Source organism: Pipistrellus hanaki (assembly GCF_964339955.1).
Source record: "Pipistrellus hanaki genome assembly, chromosome: 7".
In the NCBI taxonomy this organism is placed as follows: domain Eukaryota; kingdom Metazoa; phylum Chordata; class Mammalia; order Chiroptera; family Vespertilionidae; genus Pipistrellus; species Pipistrellus hanaki.
This window is the reverse complement of record NC_140509.1, coordinates 79,894,133-79,917,978: the sequence shown is the minus strand read 5'-3', so window position 1 is coordinate 79,917,978 and position 23,846 is coordinate 79,894,133. Positions and strand designations below refer to the sequence as shown.

Genomic DNA, 23,846 nt, shown 5'->3' with positions numbered 1-23,846 from the left:
TGGCTTTTTAAAAGGAATTTTGTACTTCATTAAATAATAAAATAGGAATTCTAGTTTTTTACCATAAAAATTCCTGACTTCTGGTCTGAGATACATAAAATCTTAAGTATATTAATTTATTCTTATTTCACTAAGGATTCTTATCAGAAGTGAACATTCATTTCTTCCCTTTTTGGTTCCTTTAGCCATTCCCACCTCTCACCTACTAATATGACTTAATTTGATTTATCCTGATAATCTTATGGTGGATCCGATTATAGTATTATTCTGCTAATGTAATGTTAGATTCCATTTGATAGTTTTATTAAGCATTTTTTTTTTTTGCAACAACTTTTGTGAGATTGGTGTATAGTCTTTTGGGCGCATATTTTATCATGTCATGTGCTGTCTCTGTAAAAAGAACTGAGAAGCTGACCTTTTTGCCTTCTCTGTTCTAATATAGTTATCTGGTGCTTGATGTTTTAAGGAATTCAACAATATATATAATTTCTCCTGGGTCTTGTGCTTTTTTCGTGGGGAAATCTGCTACTAACTAGTAAGACTAGCGCTTTTTATTTGTGGTTCCAGATCCTATCCCTTTCATATTTTCTTGATGAAACCAACCCCGTTCTTTTCAATCTCTCCCTTCAACCTATGAACATGTTTAAGTCTTCACCATCTTACACATATATCCATGTACACATTCATATCACAAAAATTTTCTTTACCAGTTATGTCCTGTTTAGCAAGTATTTATTCACAAAGCTATTTATTGACATTGCTATTTTCAAGGCACTGAGGAAACAAAGTGAGCTGCAATTCCTGTCCTCTACCTACTTCTAATCCAGTAAGAAACACAAACATGAATACAAAACCTGCAAAAGCAATGTAAGGAATGAATATGCTATGCCAGTCCATGCATTTCTTACCATTCATACCATGCCAAATTTATCTACTGAATACTTATACTTTGGCTTCAACTTGTTTTAATCTGCCTTCAAGTTTCTTCCCTTGATATTAGTTTTATTCAAATCACCAAATCCAACCTCTTAAGAATCCTTCACATTTTTGCAATAACTTAGGTTCATAAATATTTTAAAGCTTTATTAGGCACTTCTAATTCATCATTATCATTTGATCCTTATGAAAACCACTAAGAAAGGCTGGGTAGTTATTACTCTCACTTTGCAAGGTTCAGAAAATTAAGTAATTTACTGATTACCAAAACTCCAATAAGCAGCAGAGTTAGGGACAGAAATGCATTCATGGCTTTCTAACTCCAGGTCCAGGGTTCCTTCTTCTATACTTATTAACTTGATTGATTGATTACTAGCTTGAATGATTAGTGATCATTCTTTTCTTGAAAACTTTTCTGGTCAACACTGTTTTTCTAGTTTCCAAGGATCCTTATTTCTATGTTTGTTCTTAATGTTCATCAAAGTATGTGGGTGCAAAGTTATGACGCTCATTCTCTACCTTCTTCCTCTGGCATCTCTATCTCATCTACACATAAGAGCATAATATAAGGAGAATCACTTGATGAAAGTGATTCTATGAAACAGAATCATAGAATTTGATACTGAAAGGAGTCTTACAGACTAGTCCAACATCTTTATTTAATAGAAGAAAAACAAAATAATACAAATTGGTAGCAGAATTTGAATAAAAGTTTACGACAAAATTTGTCTTTTATTATGTATGAATAATAAAATAAATGCATACATAGTAAATATAAAGCAATTAAATTAGTTTTAAGTGTAATTACTGGACCTTATTTCATATTTGTTAAAGACTTGTCCCTATTTCTAAGAGATTTTATATGACAGTATTAATGTATTAAGTCCAGTATTAAAAGTAGATTTTTTAAAGTCACAGAATAGCAATACAGCTGAGACCGGTTTGGCTCAATGGATAGAGCGTCGGCTTGGGGACTGAAGGGTCCAGGGTTCGATTCTGGTCAAGGGCATGTACCTTGGTTGCGGGTATATTCCCAGTAGGGGGTGTGCAAGAGACAGCTGATTGATGACTCTCTCTCATTGATGTTTCTAACCATCTCTCTCCCTTTCTCTCTGTACAAAATCAATAAAATATATTTTTTTTAAAAAAGAATAGCAATACAGTTAAAACCTACTCAATTCTATATATTCATGCATTAATTATCTATATTTCAGATTTCTCAAGTGAACTGGGAATCAAAAAATCACACCACTATCTATGCTCTGGGTTGATATTATACCCCAATCTACTAGGCAGAAACAGATATCCCTGGACTGCTTGCTGTAAAGCACTTGGATCAATGCCTGGTACATACCAAGCATTCAAAACATGTCAGCTACCACTGCTGCTACAAAAATCACTCCTTTTGAATATATTTATATCATTATAAATATGGCCATATTGATGATTCAACTATACAGCAATGATACTGTTAGTGGACAAGTACCTCAACTCTACTCCTTCAGTCTATTTTCCAGCTGAGCAGGGCCCCAATTGTTAGTTAGCTAGGAACATCTTTCCAACCACTCCCAACCTACAAGTCTGAAGGCTCTCAAAACTCAGAACTTATTTTAAAAGGAAATTTTATACATCAGTACATCTTAACTTTTAAGTTAATTTACCCACAATATGGAATTCTTGAAACATAAAAGGGAAACTCATGTAAAGCAAGTTAAAAATTAAACTCTTTTCTAAATTAGCTTCCCTCCTCAAATTCTCATTTTTATAAGACGTAGCAATTCTTTTTTTAGCCTGATAACTGAAGTTACCTAAGCTCTTCTCTTGTCTTTTTTATCTCTTTTAAAGCTCATCCATTTAATAACTATGACTCCTTAAAACACAATTCCTAAGCCTCTCCTCACTGTTAGTCAATACAGTCTACAATCACTTCCACAGTACTGAAATCTAAAAAGTACTGAAAAGACTTTTTCATGCAACTCCATGTCAAAACTCATCTGGTAGTGGCAAAAATCTGCTTTGAACTGATATGAGACTATTAATAGGCTATATTTGGCCTACTTACTGTGAATATTTCCACGTTTCATGGAAATATTAGTGTTTAATTACTGAGTGATGCCTCAGACCCCACTGAGGATGTTAAGTAATATATAATACTAGAGGCCCAGTGCACAAAATTCATGTATAAGTAGGATCCCTAGGCCTGGCTGGTGATCAGGGCCAATCGGGACCTTCTGGCTACCGATCCGAGCCTTCCTTTGTTTTGCACTGCCCCTTGGTAGTCAGCACATATCATAGTGAGCGATCGATCTCCCAGATGAACTCCCAAGGGGACAATTTGCATATTAGGCTTTTGTACTATAGAATATACAATGTGTTAGCTTTCTAAAACTAAAAATTTTTAATTCTAAAACACAGTTGTCCTCTGGATTTTTGATAAGGTATTGTGGATCTATGCATTGTTTCAAGAATCCTAGTTTAGGTACCCTATTCCTTTCTGATACTTTCCCTTACACTCCATGCATTTCAGCCCCAGTATTTACCACGAAGTCCTGAAAGTCCTTCTTTCTAAACACCTCTTAGAATACTCAAGCCTACTCCACTCCTACTGCTACCACCCTATCCCTAACATCCAACCTCTAAATGACACAACCCACTGCTTACCGCCTTGTCCCAGAGGACTTCCTACTTGACCTATCAAGTACTGTTTAGCAGAATAAGTAATGCCACTACATAACTGCTTTATATATTTTACTCCTTTGAACAAGAAATTAACAAACTGGAAGAGATACACAGTAAGAGGGTAACAAAAGTGATTTGGGGATTATAGGCAATTTCTTTTTATCCTTGAAATTTTAGCTTATCTATGGTTGTGAACTAAAAAGAAGTCTTCCCTCTTTTTAAAAACTTAATATAATTTAAAAATGTTCTAAAATGTCATTTATTTCATAATTAAAATAAACAAATGAAAAATTCACTAGGCTTCTCCCCTGCTTAGCACTTCAACTAAAACTTGGTGACGTGGTTTTACTAACCATCTCCAATTTGGTTTCACTGGATCTGATGTCATGGATCCCTAAGCCAGTCTGGAGAAAGCTACATATTTCCACTCAGAATGGTTTTAAATGTGTAACCCAAAATGCTAATTCAAATGAATATGTGTTCATTGCAGTATTTACAATAGCCAAGATTTGGAAGCAGTCCAAGTGTCCATCAGTAGATGAGTGGATAAAACAGCTATGGTACATTTACATAATAAAATACTACTCGTCCGTAAAAGGAACAATATTTTACCCTTTGTGACAGCATGGATGGACCTGGAGAATGTTATGCTAAGTGAAATAAACCAGTCAGAGAAAGGCAAGTACCATATGATTTCATTCATATGTGGAATCTAATGAACAAACAAGCAAAACAGAAACAGACTCATAAACACATAGGACAGGGAGCGGCCAGAATGAATCTTTAAGAAGAAAAGTTACCATCAGTTAACAGTTTAAAGAAAAGCCATATGATCACATTATCAATTAAAGCAGAAAAGGCATTTGACAAAATTCAGTACTCAATCATGATAAAAATTCTTAAACTAGAAATAGCTTGTCAACCTAATAAACAGAATCTGCAAAAAACCTACAACTAACATATATTTAATGGTGAAAGACTGAATGCATTACTGTAAGATCAGGAACAAGACAAGCTTGTTTGATTTCACCGCTCCTATGACACATAGTACTGGAAATACTAGCCAGAACAGTAAGGCAAGAAAAGGAAATAAAAGGAACATAGAAGGAAAATACTGTCTCTATTCACAGACACATTAGAAAACATATGGAATCAATAAAACAAACAAACAAACTCCTAGAATAGTTTAGCTTAGCAAGGTCTCAGGATACAGGGTCAACTCACAGAAATCAACCACACTGTCACAAACTGGCAATGAATAACTGAAACAAACAAACAAAAACCCAAGAGCACTTACAATTGCTCCAAAAAAATGTTTAGGTGTAAATCTTAAAAGACCTCTTATATATAAGGAAAGATATACTATCTTTTAGTCCATGGATTAAAAAACAAAATAAAAATGTCAATTTCCCAATTGAACTATGGTTCTAATGCAGTTCCTACCAAAATCCCAGCAGGATTATTTTGTAGACTCGAAACTTTACATGACAAGGAGTTGGAACAGCTAAAACAATTCTGAATAAGGAGAATTAAGTTAGACAAATTTACTACCTGACTTTTAGACTTACTATACAGCTACAGTAAGCAAGATAGTTACACTTCCTGATGGAGGAGAGCCTCAAAGATCACTGGAATAGAACAGAGAATTCAGAAATAGATTCTCACAAGTACAGTCATCTGATTTTTGACAAAAGTGCAAATGCAATTGAAAGGAGGAAAGATAATTTTTTAAAACTGACTATTAAAGAGGGTAAGAGGGAAAGGGGGAGAGGAAAAGAGGGAGGGAGAGAGAGACAGAAACATTGATGTGAAAACAAAACACTGATTGGCTGCTTCCTGCATACTGCCTACCAGGGATGGAACCTGCAACCTGGGCATGTACCCTGACTGGGAAACAAACCAGCAACTTCTTGGTACACAGGACGATGGCCAATTAACTGTGCCACACTGGCCAGGACATGGAGAAAGAATATTTTTTTTCAACAGATGGTGTAGAAACAACTGGACATCCTTAGACAAAAAATAAACTTCAATCTAAACCGCATTTTTAAAAAATATATTTTTTGATTTTTGTACAGAGAGGAAGAGAGAGGGATAGAGAGCTAGAAACATCGATGAGAAAGAATCATCGATGAGAAAGAATCATCGATCAGCTGCCTCTTGCTCACCCCCTACTGGGGATGTGCCAGCAACCACGGTACATGCCCTTGACTAGGATCGCACCCGGGACCTTTCAGTTCATAGGCCGATGCTCTATCCACTGAGCCAAGCCATATAAAAACTCGAGGCCTGGTACATGAAATTTGTGCACAGATAGGGTCCCTAGGTCTGGCCAGCAATCAGGGCCAATCTGGGCCTGCCTTTCCCTGGCTGCCAACTGGAGCCTTTCTTCATTCCGCACCTCTCCCTGGTGGTCAGTGCATGCCATCATAGTGAGCAGCCGAACTCCCAATTGGTCAACCCTCTGAGGGGACAATTGGCATATTAGCCTTTTATTATATAGAATTAAGTCAAATGGATTATAGGATTATGTATGCAAAATATAAAGCTTTTAGAAGAAAACAGTAGGAAGTTTTTTGGGATCTCAGATAAGCAAAGAATTCACAGACTTGACAACAAAGGCACAATCTATAAAAGCAAAAGTGGATAAATTATATTTCACCAAAATTATTATTTTTTATTTGCTCTGCAAAAGCCACTGTTAAGAGAGAGATAAACTGCAGACCATGAGAAAATACTTACAAATCACATACTCAAAAAAGGACTTGTATCCAGAATATGTAAAGAATTCACTAAATTCAACAATAAGTCAATAATCTCATTAGAATATGAGCAAAAGACTTGAACAGACATTCACCACAAAGGACATATAGATAGCAAAGCACACGAGTATATGCTTAACATCATTAGCCATTAGGGAAATGCAAATTAATGGTACAATGAGATGTCACTGCATACTCTTAGAATCACTGAAATAAAAAAATAAATAATACCAAATGCTGGCAAGGATGCGGAGAAACTGAATCTCACGTATATTGGTGGGAATGTAAAATGATGCAGCTGCTCTGGAAAAGTGGTAGCTTCTTATAAAGTTAAACATATACTTATCACACAACCCAGCAATGCACTCCTGAGAACTTATTCTAGAGAGATAAAAATGTATTTTCACATAAAAACCTGTACGAAACTATTCACAGCATTTTAATTTTTATCACTCCAAACTGGAAACCGAAAAGTCCTTCAGTCAGTCAATGATTAAACAAACTGTAGTACAGCCATCCAATGGTATACTTCTTAGCATTAAAATAAAGGAACTATTGATACACACAACATAGGATGGATTTTAAGGACATAATACTGAGTGAAATAAACCAACGATAACAATGTATAATTCCATTAATGTGAGTACTAAAATTATAGTGACAGATCAGTGCTTGACAGAGGTTAAGGTGTGGGAAAGGTCTGACTATATATAGATGGTCCCTGACTTACCATAGTTCAACTTATCCATGGTGCAAAAGCAATACGCATTCAGTACAAAATGTACTTCAAATTTTGAATTTTGATCTTTTCTCAGGCTAGTGATATTCAGTAGGCACTCTCTCATGATGCTGGTCAGTGGCAGCGAGCTGCAGCTCCCCATCATCCACGAGAACACTAGGTCAAGCAACCAATGTTCTAAGGCACATGTGTCAAACACAAGGCCCGCGGGCCAAATCCAGCCCGCCAAGCCTTGCAATGTGGCCCGCACCGCGCTGTCATCACTGCACTCCGCTGTCAGTTTATGACATTGTCAGTTTATGACTGTTCAGTAAACCATTCGGCCCGCGATTTAGGCTGGATTTTAGATTTTGGCCCCTTCTCTGATTGAGTTCGACACCCCTATTCTAAGGTGTTATGTGTTGCCAGCAGCATTTTGAACATTGTGTTTTCACTTCCCATCATGTCCACAAAATGCCCATATCTTTGACTCTTCCTTCTGATAAGAAGAGGAAGGCAATTACTCTTGAGATGAACTGCCCAACTGTAGGTTAATGTAATGTGTTCTAAGCACATTCAAGATAGGCTAGGGTAAGCTTTGATGTTGGTACGTTTTCGACTTAATGGCATTTTCAACTTATGATGGGTTTATTGGGACAGAACCCGATTGTAAGCCGAGAAACATCTATATAGCAGTAACACAAAGAAATGTCTTTGTGGTGGTGAATAGTTCTAGTTCTATATCCTGACTGTGATGGTTACATGAATCTATACACACAATAAATGATATAAAACTAGACATACACAATGACCAAAAAACAAATCATCATGTTATAAATAAGTGAGGACAAAAGGCTTAAAACTCTTCAGTGGCTTCCTATCTCATCCTGAATAAAATCTAAAGTCCTTACTACAATCTAAAGATGCCACATGAAAAGCACATATCCAAATGTCATCTTCCCTTCTCCCTGTCTCAGCTCCAACTACACTGGCCTTCTAGCTCTTGGAACTTTGCAAGCATGCTCCACCTACAGGCCTTCGCATTTGTTGTCGCCTCCATCTGGAAACCTTCCCTTGATCACTTCAAGTACTTGTTCAAATCTCACCTAATCAGAGAAGTTTTCCCCATCTCACACCATATAAAGTGATGTCTTCTTCCTCTTTTTCTCTCCAAAGAAATCTTAAAATCAGCAAACAGAACTCAAACATCTTCCTTACCTGTTACTCTTCCCTGGTATGCTTTTGTATTGGTGAATGGCAGTACTCAAGCCAGGGCATGTGAAATCCTTACCTTGTTTTACTTAATACTCATTATTGGCTTCTCAATTCATCACCTACTCTTTTACTTAATCACAGTCTAATTCAGCTCCTTATCAACTTTCAAATATCTGTCTCTCTCCCACGACTGGTTTTTTCTAAAACTAGAGGCCCAGTGCATGGATTCATGCACCAGTGGGGTCCCTCGGCCTGGCATTGGCCTCTTGCAATCCGGGACCCCTCAGATGCTGGACTGCTGGTTTTGGCCTGATCCCTGCAGGCCAGGCTGAGGAACCCCACCATTCATGAATCTATGCACTGGGCCTCTAGCAGGCATGTAAGATCTTTGGTTAACCTCTTCTTGCCTGCTCCCTTCCCCCTAGATTCATCAGTCTGTTCCATGTTTCCATGCCTGTGCTTTGAGGGTCTGCCCCACTGGTGGTCAGTGTGCGTCATAGCTACTGGTCAAATAGTCGTTTAGGCTTTTATTCATATATTAGAGACCCGGTGCACAAAATTTATGCATGGGAGGAGGGTTACCCTCAGCCCAGCCCACACCCTCTCCAATCTGGGACGCGTTGGGGGATGTCTGACTGCCGGTTTAGGCCTGATCCCAGGGATAGGCATTCCTCTCAGAATCTGGGACTGTTAGCTCCTAACTGCTCACCTGCCTGCCTGCCTGATCACCCCTAACCTTCTATGCTTGCACCTGATCACCCCTAACCTTCTCTGCTTGCTGGCCTGGTTGCCACTAACTGCATCCCCCCCCCCCCCCCCCCACACACACACGCTGGCCTGGTTGCCCCTCACTGCCCACCTCTGCCGACTTGGTCACTTCTAACTGCCCCCTGCCTGGTTGCCCCTCATGGCTCCCCCTGCTAACCTGGTTGCCCCTCATGCCCCCCCGCCCCCCGCCCTGGCCAGTCTGGTCACCTCCAACTGCCCCCCCTGCCAGCCTGGTCACCCCTCACTGCCCCCCCTCCCCCAGCCTGGTCACCCCACGCAGCCTGCTGTTTGGTTGTTTGGTCATCCCTTACTAACCCCCCTGCAGCCTTGTTGCCCCATGCGGCCTACTGTTCGGTTGTTACTGAGGGCGTCCTGACAAATTTGCATATTACCCTTTTATTAGCATAGATTCCCTACAATGCAGCCAAAGAAATCTTTCTAGTTAAGCACTTGCCTTCCATCATTTATAGGATGAAGTCAAATCTACTTTACAAAGCATGTAAGTATAATTTTTCACCTCACTTCCTATTTACCCAGTGCTAGTGCCTAATGTGCTGTGGAACTACTCAGTTATTGAATACATGTGGACTTTCCTTCGTGCATGTCGTTCTCTCTGACTGAAAGGCTTTTCTTCTCCCAACTTGAACTTCTATTTGACACACATTCAGATTGCCACTTTTCCTCTGAAGACTTCCTTCTCATATCTCTTTATCCCTCCCTGAGCCAGACATTCCCTCCTATAGATTCCTGAAGTGTTCAATGTTTAACCCTGTCATTGCATTTGTTAAGCAAAGCATACTAGTTTGCAAGTCTGTTAAGGACAAGAATTTTACTCATCTCTCTACCCTTGTCACCTAGCAAAGTACCTGGCACACAGTAGGAACTCAAAACTACTGGATTAGTGAATTAGATGGACTAATAAAAATGCAGAGAGGAGATATAGAGAAAGAATGGGTCAGGCAAGATTTCCTGAGTTAGCCACCTATTTTTCATAGGTGTGTCAAAGAAGGCGTATGAAACAAACTCTATGAGATTGTTGCTAGTCTTTTGATCATGTGATATCCTATAAAAGTTGAAGTACTAATCCTGTGGTTTGGCTTGGCTAAGATCACAAGTTCAATTTTCCCATGAACCAGTTACCTTCCCCCCAAAGTACTTATTGTTCCACTGGCAGAGCGTCAGCAACTGCTCTGAACAGTCGTCCTATACATTCACGCCATTGTTCATGAAGGAAAATCTCATGAAGAGAAGGAGGATGTCTCATTCAGGCCAACCAATCACCTCAGCTAGAAAAATCTCAAAGAAAAAGCAAGGTCAACCAATACATGCCAATACATTTTTATATGTAAAAAATAGAATCATCTATGTGGAAATAGGAATTTTTTGAAACCCGTTTCCATGTTTATTTTTCCATTTCTTTAGAAAATCATCATAAAGTGGCAAACAGTACTTAGTCAAGTACAGTTCAGGTACATGTTAGTCAAAAGGTAAAGAGCAAGTTACGCTCAATGCAATTAAGTAACAAATATCGGGGAATTTAGCACTATATCCCCTTTGAATGTAAACACAGACATAGAAAAGAGTATTGTTGAAATAATAGAAAAAATATTAATTAGCAACTTAAAACAGAAAAAGTCCAAGGTTATTTTATACAGATAAAGTGCCACAAGTTTTATAGTACATTTAACTCATATTTGAAGTGTTTTCAAAATCTGATCTGTGCCAATTTTCAAGTGCTTAAAATACAAATAATTATGGTTGTAGACTACTTCCAAATTGAAAGGTTTTTTCCCACAGGAATGGGTAAGAAAAATACAAAGAATTAATAATAATTTGCATGTTTACTTTGTGATTAAAAAAATAACAGTGATGTTTTATTTCACCCTTGGTCTAAATAGTTCCAGCAAATTAGACAGTATAGAAATTATTTCTTTTTCATTCTATCTGTTAAGGAAAAATGAAGTGAATAAATATCCTGAGCAAAAACTGTCTAACAAAGCAAAATTCCAATGAAATTACTTCCCATTATTTAAGTTACATATGTCTAATATAACTAGACCTAGAATTCACCTTGTCCTATTTGAAAGACTGGACTTCTAAAAATTAAGCTTTACTAAATAGAAGGTGCTAAAAAATGAAGCTAATATAAATTACAGTAAAGAAAAGCTGTAGCACAGGTTACCACAGAATATATTTTACATTTTGACTAGTACTTATTGATGTCTACCTATAGGTTCCAGATAGGTACGGTACTGTACTAGCTAACATATGAAATACAGATAATGTAGTTCAAACTACCAGGCAGAGTAGGTGTTACTGTACAAACGTATTTTTTCTAAAGGAAAGTCCTAGGTTCAAAGAGTTTGAATGATTAACCTATGACCTCATAGCTACTAGTATAGTTATTAGAATTCATTTGAACTTCGGTTCATCATACTTTAAAGCCCTGATATGAATTATCACACCTCACTGACTCCCAACATGGTAAAATTAAGATATTTAAAGGAGTGGAGGTCGACAAGTTGACAGAGACCAACTCAAAAGCAGTATTTTCCTTAGTTGTTAAGAAAATTAAAATCAGGTAGGCTCCCTTCTACTCCTCTCTCTCCAGTTCATATCAGAATTATTGTTCTTGTTAATTTACCTGACTAAACAAAACTTGTGTGTGAGAACCATGTTTTGCAAGGTCAAAATGCTGATTTCAAATTTTTGTTTATATTGGCAAGTATTTTCTCTCATTGATAGGGAATGGAAAATCTTTCCATCAATTACTATTGGCTCTATACCGATCAAACAAGCAATATCCTTGGTCTGCCTGACTGGCAAATTGACAGGAAACAAACTTGTGATGTGCTGATACTAAAAAGGTTAACATTAAGATATTAAAGGTCAAAAGACATTTTCCTTAATATAAACGTTACAGTAAAACTTTAAGGTAAAACTCAAAATAATAGTATTATTTAATAATTCAGATGAAAGTATAGTTAATAAAGCTGGGAATAAGTGGAACTTACTAATTGAATATTACTTTCACACACTTTGTTGTTGTTGCAATAATTCATTCTCCCAGAACCTATGTCTTCTGTGCTAAGCAGGCAAGTTAAATGGACAAAATTACCCCCCAGAAACTTTCAAGTTTTTAATGGTAGCACTAATTCCTGTAATGTACCCAGAAATGTGGCATTGCTTCTGACCTACTGTTTTGCTTTAGCAAGGTTAAATGTGGGGACTGTTACAGGGATCACACATATTCTTTAATGTATTAGTTCTTTTGAATTATTTTATGAATAACAATCAGCATTTATATATTCCCACCATAATCTGTTAAGTTCTACAAATCTTATTACTCTTGCTTCTCCTGTCTCTCTCTACAGGACCTTTCCTAATTTATTACCCTGTTTCCCCGAAAATAAGACAGTGTCTTATATTAATTTTTGCTCTCAAAGATGCGCTAGATCTTATTTTCAGGGGATGTCTTATTTTTCCATGCGCTAGGTCTTATTTTCGGAGGATGTCTTATTTTCAGGGAAACATGGGTATTTGGCTTCTGTGACTTGTACTAGGACTGTTTTTGTTTTTCTTCTTAAGTGAAACAAGAATGCCATTTTCTTTAACAAAATACTACAGATTCTTAAAATGCCATCCGTTATCTATGCTGTACCTGTTTGTGGATAAATCAGACTCTCTTTCTGAAGCCACTCAAACTAATACTCAGCAGTAGTATACTTTTCTAGTGGACGGCTGTTATAGTTCAAAACAAGCAAATAACTCACAAGAGCATCAAAATACTCAATTGTATGCTTTTCTGTCTCACTTTCAAAATAGTATTGTGTCACATCAAATTTGAGTAAAAAACAATTTGTCCTATACATATTTGTGGATATTTCTTTAAAGCCAGGAAGTATCCTATATAATAAAAGCCCAGCGACCAAATGGTGGAACCACCAGAACGACTGGTTGACCAGTTGCTATGACGTAGCTGCCCCCTGGTGGTCAGTGCACTCCCACAGCTAGAGCGCCGCTCAGCTGACTGGGAGCAGCTGCTCAGAGGGCGGGTCCAGAGCTGCTCCACTCACCAGGATGTGACGCTCCCACAGTTGGCCAATCCCCACAGGCCACGCCCCCCACCAGTGCACAAATCCTGTGCACCAGACCTCTAGTTTTGTATAAATGACTAAAGGTCTTAGAACTTAGGGAAGCATTAAGTTTTAGAAAAGCTAAAATTATTCATTAGGCAGAGGATAATTTGCCACTAACCAGGAAAAGCTGACTGGTGCTAAGATTTAAACATCTAAAAAAATGGGTTACTGTTAAAAAGGGTGAGGTGGGATGTTTTCCTTTTTCTGTGAAAACACATCATAGCAATATAATAAAACTAGTGACCTGGGGCACGAATCCGTGAACATAGAAAATAAATTAATTACAAGGTGGCCAGAAGAGCGGGACTGGATGAGAAGGGCTGGACATGCCCTGGAGCCAACCTCCCTCGGCCCCTCCCCAGTGTCTACGGAGTGAGTGGGGTCACTCCAGCAGAGGGGTCCCGCGCCTGGCCTGTGGGGATCGGGCTGAAACCGGCTCTCCTCTGACATCTCGCTAGTGGTCCGGAAGTGTGAGAGGGCACTCTGCAAAGTTGCCATCATTCAGGGTGTGGAAATCAAACGCAAATGTGCTATAAACCAGATTCGGGGCCGACAGTGCCCCAGCAACAACATCACCCAGGCTGAAGGTGGAACCACACAGCCCCGTGAGGAATCAGGCTCCCTCCGCTCTGGTTCCGGGTGCGTCACCTGAGAACCACTGCTGCCGGCATTGCAGCTCGGCAGCTCCTATGTGGAGTGTCTGCCCCCTGGTGGTCAGTGCACATCACAGAGACCGGTCAGAGGGTGGGAGGGACACATATATATAGATGACTGAACCTGGCTGGTGTGGCTCAGTGGTTCAGTGTCCACCCATGAACCAGGGTTTGATTCCTGGTTTTGGGCTCCATTCCTGGTGGGGGATATGAGGGAGGTAGCCAAGCCAATGATTCTTTCTCATCATTGATGTTTCTCTCTCTCTCTCTGAAATAAAAAGGATTATATATAAACTAGGTGTACTGGTTAATGTGGATTTTTTTTTCAATAGATGGAGTTACATGTATGTTGATATGTATGCGATTTGATACGTATGCTATTTTGTTGTATTGACAAGCTTCAAAACTTCATATGTCAAATTTGCTGAAGGTGTTAACATCATAGATATTTTTACACTTAAAAATGTTGAATTTCGTGCCACAAAAAAAACATTTGCAGGAAGTTATAATTAATTACTTTATCTTGAAGAAAAGTGTTGCTGAATACTTTCGGAAGCTTATGGTGAACATGCTCCATCTCAAGATACTTGTGAACGCTGGTTTAAACGCTTTAAAAGTGATGATTTTGATGTGAAAGACAGAGAATGTCCAGGAAAATCAAGAAAGTTTGAAGACCAATAATTATAAGCATTATTGGAGGAAGTTGTGCGTCAAACTAAAAAAACAAAACAAAAAACTTGCAGAAAGATTAAACGTTGCTCAGCAAACACTTTCCAATTGTTTACAAGCAATGGGAAAGATTTTAAAAGAAGTAAAATAGGTGCCACATCAACTGAATGGAAGACAAATGGAAAATCGAAAAGTCATAAGTAAAATGCTGCTTAAACAGCAAGAAAGAATTTTTTGCATCCAATTGTGATTGGCGATAAAAAGTGATTTTAAAAATCCCAAACGCACAAAATCATGGATTGATCCAGGTCAACCATCAACATCTACTGCAAGGCCAAATCGCTTTGGAAAGAAGACAACGCTCTGCGTTTGGTGGGATCAGGAAGCTGTGGTGTATTATGAGCTTCTAAAACCAGGTGACACCATTACTACTGATCGCTACCAACAACAAATAATCAATTTGAACCACGCTTAGATTGTGAAACGACCAGAATATGCCAGAAGACACGGCCAAGTAATTTGGCTTCATGATGATGCACCATCACACACTTCAAAACCAATTAAAGACACGTTAAAAGATCTTGCCTGGGAAGTATTAACCCACCCGCTGTATTCACCAGACCTTGCTTCTACAGATCACCACTTGTTCCGATTGATGGCACACGCACTTTCTGAGCAGCACTTCAAAGTTTACGAAGGGGTCTCTGAATGGTTTGCCTCAAAACAAAAAAGTTCTATTGGAAGGGTATCCACAAGTTACCTGAAAAATGGGGAAATGTGTAGCTAGCGTTGGACATTACTTTGAATAAAGCACTTTTGATGTTTCTCTTGAAATTATCATGTTTTCTTTGATTACAAAATCTGCTATTATTAATCGGTACACCTAATATATAGAGACAGATAAAACTGTCTTTTAGCAACGAAGAGCACATAATTATACATGAATTTCTTTTCAACTTTCCTTTTTAAAACTGCTATTCACTTTCTTTTTATTTTAATATATTTTTTTATTGATTTTTTACAGAGAGGAAGAGAGAGGGATAGTTAGAAACATCGATGAGAGAGAATCATCGACCAGCTGCCTCTTGCACACCTCCTACTGGGGATGTGCCCGCAACCAATGTACATGTCCTTGACCGGAATCGAACCCGGGACCTTTCAGTCCGCAGGCCGACACTCTATCCACTGAGCCAAACCGGTTTCGGCAAAAACTGCTATTCACTTTAATTTCAACAACTTACAGAAAATAAATTAACAAATACTAATCTAGCTTCAAATAATTGATTTCTTCTTTTCAATTTCTAGGATAGTTTTCAAATTTTTGGCTAGATTAAAAAAACGGCATTCAGAAGATTTTGCATGACCTCTTAGCCTGTGCTTAAAATTTGAGATTCCAAGACATGTCTATACCACATACTTTCAGACACAGAAGGTGCTTACTACTAAAGGAAAACTATCAGTAAGAACCACTGGACATTTAACACACAGCTCTGGACTATAGGCCAGGAGCTGAAGATATGGTGAAGTCATGATGGAAGGAAAATCAAACATGGGTCTGTCCTGGAGAAATTCAATTTTGATTGCCCAATAAAAAAAATGAAAAACAATTGCAGTTTGATTGCCTATTCCACTCTTTCCTCAAGAAACTCATTCACATTATTTTATCTTTGTAAAAGTTTTTTTTAAATACTTCGTAAATTCTTTGCATTATCTCTCTTCACACAATAAAGGAGTAATAAATATGATAATAGCAAACATTTACTGAATATTTACAATATGCCCGGCACTGTATTAAACCTTTCACAAGTTTTTCCATGAACTGGAATCTTAGACAATATTTACACCTACTTGTTAAAATGCTGAGATAGCATAGCTCATCAACCTATATAAGATGTATCACAATGTTTCTTCACCAGAAAAGGAAGACAGCAAGTTTACTCCTGATAACATGCTGACTAGCTAACATGTATATATAGACTCCCCAGAAAGTACTAGTGACTATAAATTACAGTTGCATTTTAATAAACCTTATATACTATCAGGCATGACTGCTTTCATTGTTTAAATCAAATGCACATTAAATAATGTCCTACACAGTACTATGAGAATTTGGAAGGGTCACCAACTTCAATTGTTTTTATAGAACTCCAGATAGGCAGTAAACAAAAAGTTGCAACTTACTGAACCCCTTCTATATTATATAATTTACATAAAATGTATAATTTATCTTCACAACACCCTTACAGATATTGTAAGTCATTTTACAGAAAAGAAAATAAGCTCAGAGAAGCTAAGGAAGACATTGTTATTGGCCCCAAATCACAAAACTAATAGGTGGCTCCCTGGACAGTAAACTCCAAATTTTCTACTGAGTCAGAAAGCAGATTTCTGAAATACTAACAATAGGAAATTGATACTAATTAAAACTGTAACTCTTAAGCACAAACATAATTGTGCTCCCAAGTTATAAAGTGCATTTTCAGTCAAAGATAAAATTTATGTATAGGATTGTTTTTGTCTTTGAAAGCAAGGATATCCATTACATAGGGTTTTAAAATATAAATATATACACATATATAAAATTATTATTGAGTTCAGAGAGGAAGGGGGAAGAGAGAGAGAGAGAGACAGACAGAGAAACATCAATGAGGAAGAAAGAATCATTGATCAGCTGCCTCCTGCACGTCCTCACTAGGGACTGAGCCTGCAATCCAGGCATATGCCCTGACCAGAAATCCAACCCTGACCTCCTGGTTCATTGGTCCATGCTCAACCACTGAGAAATACGGGCTGGGCCATTACACAATTTTTAAAAGAACAAATAGGCTATATCCATTCCCTAAACCCCTTTTCTGTTTTATTTTTCTCCACAGTTATTTTTTTCTCCCAGACACACTTCCACTACTAAAATGTAAACTATATGAGGACAGAAATTTTGTCTATTAATATCCATTGCTGTATTTCCAGCATCTCATAGGTCCTTGGCACATAGTAAGTGTTCAATAAATATTTGTGCAATAAATGAAAGCTGGATACTCAACAGGCATTCAATAGGTATTAATTTCTTTCTTTCATTATGTAGGAAACACTAAAAAGGTTAACATTAAGATAAAATTTCAAAAGAAATTTACCACTCCCTTAATACCAAATTTTGAACTGGAATAGATAATTAAGAATATAATAAAATCTTATTAAAATTTTACATTAAGAATTATAGGCAAGTCAGAAATACACATTCAACAAAGCCTCATTTATCAAGCATTGTCAGGAGAGAAGAGGGTCTACTTAAATAATTTCAAACGAATGCACTTTTAAGTGCCAAGACTTTAATCAATTTTCATAGGGATAATCCTATATAATAAAGAGCTAATATGCTAATTAGTCCAAATAGCAGAATGACCATCGGGAAGATTTTCTGGATGAAGCCGGGGTTGCGAGGGCTGAGCCCCTTACACAAATTTTGTGCGTTGGGCCTCTAGTGTACACACACACACACACACACACACACACGTATATATCCTCAATTTCATTTTGTGGCAATTCTGATTGTGACTTGGATATCCTTCTGAAACATTAACTTGTTAGCAGTGCTTTTAACAGTAGCTCACTCATTTTTTGAGGATTAAAAAACTAGAAACTAAGCATATTCTGAAATATGAGTCAATAAAAATCCAAATGAAAAGTCTAAGAGAAAAGCATAACTTTAATGTAGCTGGCTAGAAGTAGTACTTACAACTAAAAATATTATTCTAAGGGATAGAATATTTTTTCAAAGAAATACAGCCATTCTTAATCTGACTATCAAAATAATCAAGTTTAGTGGCTAAAGAGGATGTAAAAAGTACATTCAATACATGCTAGCCTAAGAGTAAATTTACTCAGGCTCATTAGCGCTTCCTGATAAAGCAAATGTCCTTGATTTTTTAGGATCAAAGTCATAAGATGAAATGTTAAAACACAGTATTTTGGAAATATGAGCCAGAGGTAAATAAGTATGAATATACATATATTCAAATTTCACACAATTTATTGTCTCCAAATCCCTACCATCTTAATACAGAGGATTTAAAATAAATTATATAGTCAGAGTCTATCAAAAGATCAGAGCAAATCTCCTTAGTACAGTTCAGTACAGTATGATCACTTTCCTATGCTTGGCAGCCACCACTACCTCCAAATTCCTAGCTGCATAAAACTGTTTATCTAATCCTCTACCAGTACCTTACCTCCATCTTCTCCTTCTTACTATTTTGCCCCAATTATCACTTTTGCCTCTGTTATTACCTCATTATCCTTCTATTTTAGAGAGTCCCAATTTTTGATGGATCAAATAAAGATAATATAAATGAAATAAGGAAAAAAGGCTACTATTGTACTCCTCTGGGTCATGGGAGCCTAGACAGATAGAGATATAATGGAAGTGAAGCCATTCTGAATTATACTTTTATTTATGAACTTTACATATTATAAAGTTATCAAGTACTTTTTCCCAATATATCTTAAGGCAAAAATTTCCCTTTATAGTATGGTGATGATATTAAAAAGATAAACTGTTTTAGAAAATTCAGACATTTCCAGTTTTTTTTTTGCATGAAACTCACAGTCTACAATACACCTATCTTTCAAAATGTAGTATGTTCACAGACATGTACATACATTTCATCCTAAAGAGTATTTTAAGAATTTTCCTTACAGAAAAAACTACAGAAGTTAGAATAAACTTTTACTTCTATCAAGACATGCAAGACCAATCATGTTAAGACACTTACCCTAGTATAATGTGCTACAAAGACAAGAAGCAATACTCAATAATGACATAATTGGGGGTCTGGGTAGTAATACCTACTTAACTCTGCAGAGTTTAAAAGCCCCCTCATCTCATTAGGGGTAATAGCTGGTATGCAAGTTTTAAACAATATCCTTAGCTAAAGGCAAGCACTTCTTTCCACTAAAAAGAGGACCAAACGTAAGTACTATTTCAATCAAATGAGATTGAGCCAGGTTAAAATTATACTTCAGGAAATCTGTAATATATGAGAGTCTGACTCTTTCCCACTTCTTAATGAGTAACAAAAGCACAGGTTCTACTAAGTGACAATTCACTAAAGAGAGTTGTGTCTGTCCTTTCATAATACTTTTAAACTCAGGAAAAGTTATTCCATGCATCCAAGAGAAAACTGAAATAATGGAGTATATTCATTGGATGACTTATCTAATCAACACATTAAACTTTCAGTTGATCCTTTAAAGATTTAAATCTTAAGCACCTTCTATTAAAAACTGAGTAGATTTTAGGGGGGAAAAACCCCAACAGAAGTTCTGAATCACTGGAATTTTTGGTCTATTTCCTGTTAACACACTGATAGTAACATCATTCAATATATTTGTCCCACACACGTTTTTTAAAAGCTTTAGGATCCTTTTAAAACTAGCTTGGCCCTAATTTAATTTGTAGCTCATTTATCTGACAATTCCATTGTTCCTCATTTATATGCTCAGCCAAGACATACAGTAAGATGAAAAGCATGTCTTCCTTAATTAAAGAATGCAAAATCTAAAGTCTCAAGTTGTCAACAGTTAAAATCAATCACGATTTCATGGTTATAAAAAAGTTTAAAGGTATTTTTTTTTTTTTTAAAGATGCCAATACTCTGCTACTGTCTGAAGAGTAGTAGTAGTATAAAAATTGAAAACAAAAATTCTATTCCATGCCCACCAAAATTCCCGGCCACATCTGAAACTGCATAATTGAGCAACGTACTCTTCTGAGTGAGCTAAAGCACGAATGCATTCCTTTTGCAAAATATGAACCAACCTGATCCTAAGACTCGACACTTTGACAAACTTACCCGAAACAGACAAAATGGATGCAAAACGCCACTGCCCCTCTGCTGTCTCGAATATAACCTTAGTGTCCAAAAACTTTCCAATGAATAAAAGGCGATGGAAACAGCCTGGCACCGGGGACCTGAATCTTATGAATGTGAGACCCCTGAGAAGCTGCACGCCACCCCCGCCACCCCCCCTACCCCTTCCCCAACAGCTCTCCTGGAACCTCTCTTATCAGAAACATTTGAAGAATTTCTCCACAACAATTAAGCTGACTTCAAGAACGGGAACCTAACATCTCAAATAGACTATATATGGAGTGAAACGTGGCCAAACACACACATACATACACCACGCGCCCGCTCTGACACTTGGGTCTGCCACTCTGCCCGGGCCACCCCGCAGCATCAGCAACCGAAAGATCCACCTGTCACCTGCCCGGCACTGCCCTCTCCCCTCCCTGCCCGCCTGCCCGCCTGCCGCGGGCACGAGGGGAGGGTCTGACTCTGATCGCACAGAAAACCAGGGTTATCTTGTGCAATCGAGGGGTGAGGGTGGGGGCATGATCCCAGCTGGGCTTGCTCCCCACCTCAAGGCGTGCAGGCAACCAGCCTTGCAAAGGGAACGACCTTCTCCCCGCAGACCCCCCACGGCACCCTCTCGGTCTCTCCCCGCAACCCCTGGCCTGTAGGTCATCTGTATCCGGGTGGCTCCCCAAAAGCTTGCGGGCCCCACGGCTCACACTTGCCTGAGGGGGGTGGGCCTGTGGGGGGGGGGACCCCGGGGCGGCAGGGGCCCACCCCACCCCTGGCACCCTCCCCCACCCGGGCTCTCCCCGGCGACGACTCCAATGAGTCTCCCCCTCCCCCTCCGCACAGACCGCCGAGGGCCCGGGCCCGGCCGATGCTCCCCACCCCCACCCGGCCTAGGGACTTGGGGGGCGGAGGGGGGGCTCCCTCTCTGCCTCACCAACCGGGGGAAGGAAGGAAGGAGGCGGAGGGAGGAAGAGCGAGAGGAAGGAGCGGGCGCCCGCCCGCAGGGGCCTTGCGAGTCCGCGGCGCCCCGGGGCCAGACGGAGGGGGTTTGCAGGGAGCGGAGGGGGGAACCGAGCCGCGGGGACCCCGCCGAGGGCCCGGCAGCGCTGTCCGCTTACCCTTCGCCGCCGCTTCCCCCTCCTCCTCCTCCTCGGCCGCCGCCGCCGCCGCCTCTCCCACTAGGGCAGCCGTCTCCACCGCCGCCGCCGCCGCCGCCTCCACCACGGCCGCCGCCAGCGCCGCCGCCGCCGCCGATTCCGCCCGGCAGGGGGGACCCCGCAGCCCGCCCGCCCTCCCCGCTCAGCCCCTCCGATCGGCCGCCGCCGCCGCCGCCAACTCTCTCCGGCCGCCGCCGCCGCCGCTCGTGGCTGAGGGGGAGGGGAGGGGGTCGGGCTGGGTCGCCCCGCCGGCGGCCGCCGCCGATCCGAGACGCTGGCTGGGTGGCGCCGCCGCCGCTGCGGTCCCGGTGCCTCGGCTCGGCTCGCTCGGCCTCCCTACCTCCCGCCGCCCCCACCCCCCGCGCGCTCGCCGCCCTCCCCCCACCCCCCCAGCGCTCGCTCGCTCGCTCGCTCTCGCCGCGGTCCGGCCAGCCCAGCGCAAATCAAAATACTGCCACACAATATGGCGGCGCGGCCGGCGGCAAACACCGCGAGATCTGCGGCCGCGGCCGAGGCGGCGGCTGTGACGAGGCCGCCCCCCCCCCCCCCCCCGGCGGGCGGCGGGGCGCGGGGCGGGGAGCGGCGGGCGCGGCGGCGGCGGCGCGGGGATGCTCTCTCCCCGCCCCGGCCGCGCAGGCTCCGCGCCCGCCCGGCGGACGCTGCAGGGAGGACGCGGCCTCGCGGGCCGCCGCCGCCGGGGCCGTGCGGGAGGAGGCCCGGGACCCCGGCGCGCTTCTTACACGTGTTCAGTGTCGGGGTCCCCGCCGCACGTCCTCGCGAGGAGGGTGTCCGTGTGGGGAGGACGTGCGGGGTTTCCCCGGCCGTTGGGGCGGGAGGGAGAGGGGAACCGGGGCTCCGGTCCGCGCGGGCCTGGGCGATGGGTCCGGGCGGGTGGGCGATGGGCCCGGGGCGGGGCGGGGGCCGGGGCTGCGGGCGGCGGCCGGTGGGCCCGCGGCCGCGGCGGGCGGACACACCCCCTCGGAGCCCCGCGGCGGGGAAGCTGCGGGCGCGGGGCGGCGACCCGGCGGGAGGGGAACCTCGAAGCTCCTGGACTCCACAAAAGTGTCCCCGTTTTCTCGAGCGCCTGGGAGCAAACGCACAAAAGCGAGATGCTGCAGGCGTCGTGTTGTGTCCAGTGCCTTCTTAGTGCACGTTCCTAGAAGTCCCGCAATCGGAGCCAAAGACTTTACCTTGAGGGCGGGGGTTAAGGGGGGGAGGGGGAGCGGGGCAGACTTGGTTCTGTCTTCTTAAAGAAATATTTAATTTCCTAGGAAAACACACACACACACACACACACACACACACCACCCCACTCCGGCATTTCTCACAATCTAAAACATTTATTTAAACATGCTAGCTCTTTCATGGGGTCCAAAAGGGCAGGGGCCCTTTTCTGCCCCTGGCCAACATTTCTGCATCTGCCAGTTCCTTCCTTGGAACAATCCTCACGCCCCAGGAAAATCCTCATTTCTATTCTGCTTCCGATGTGAGCGCTGTTCCTACGGGGAGAGCCTCCCTCCCTCCCCTTTAAAAGCACACCTTAAGTACAAGTGTCTCTAAAGGGATTTTTTTTTTTTTTTTTTTTTTTACCAGCTCTTTTCACTTCACTCGTGTAAAAAATACCTAACATTTTGGGATATAATACCACATTCAAAACCTTTTTACCACTAAGAAAGTCAAAAGTATTTATTACCACTTATAAATCAGAATTTGAGTATTCTCTCTCCAGAGTCGATTTCATTAAGAAAGATATAAAAAGTAAATTGTGACTTAAAAATGGAAAGGCTATTATTTTAATTTATTCACTGGGAGTAGTAAGAAATCACTAAACGTTAATATTTTGCAGTAGTCCCCTGAGGAATTGTTTTCATACTCAATATTAAAATCATTGGTGAAATGAATGAGAGAAACAGAATCCCTTATTGAGTAAATGTCACTTGTCTTTGGAGCCAGTATAAGCACAGAGCCAACAGTTGGTTTTGAAATGGTAGAATATGTATTTTATACAAAAATGTACTTAATGAAATGTATATGTACATATTTTAATAGAAATAAAATTCTTTATAAACTTAAGGATATTATAGGTGTGAGTAGGTCAAGCCTAAGAACCAGTGGGTGGCAGAGAAAGTGTGGATAACAATACGTCCTTGTACCTACACTGAAGAGCTTTAACCTGGGTTTCCTCATGAGGAAGCATCAGACAAACTCAAAGGGAAATTCTATAAAATAACTGGCCTGTTTTCTTAAAAAACTGTGAATGTCATAAAAGACAAAACAAAACTGCAG

At 40.6% G+C, this 23,846-nt stretch overlaps 1 protein-coding gene across 4 annotated transcripts in view; it reads right to left on the bottom strand.

The window, feature by feature from the left end:
• TAB2 (TGF-beta activated kinase 1 (MAP3K7) binding protein 2) overlaps positions 1-22,018 on the bottom strand; it is a 63,704-nt gene extending 41,686 nt beyond the window's left edge. For 2 of the 4 annotated variants that reach the window (XM_084890138.1, XM_084890139.1), the window contains exon 1: positions 21,522-22,005. The gene's annotated coding sequence lies outside the window, so the exon portion shown is untranslated. Of the gene's footprint in view, positions 1-21,521 lie in introns of all 4 variants that reach the window. The other 2 variants (XM_084890141.1, XM_084890140.1) reach the window with 2 other exon arrangements.
• Between the last annotated feature and the right edge of the window lie 1,828 nt (positions 22,019-23,846).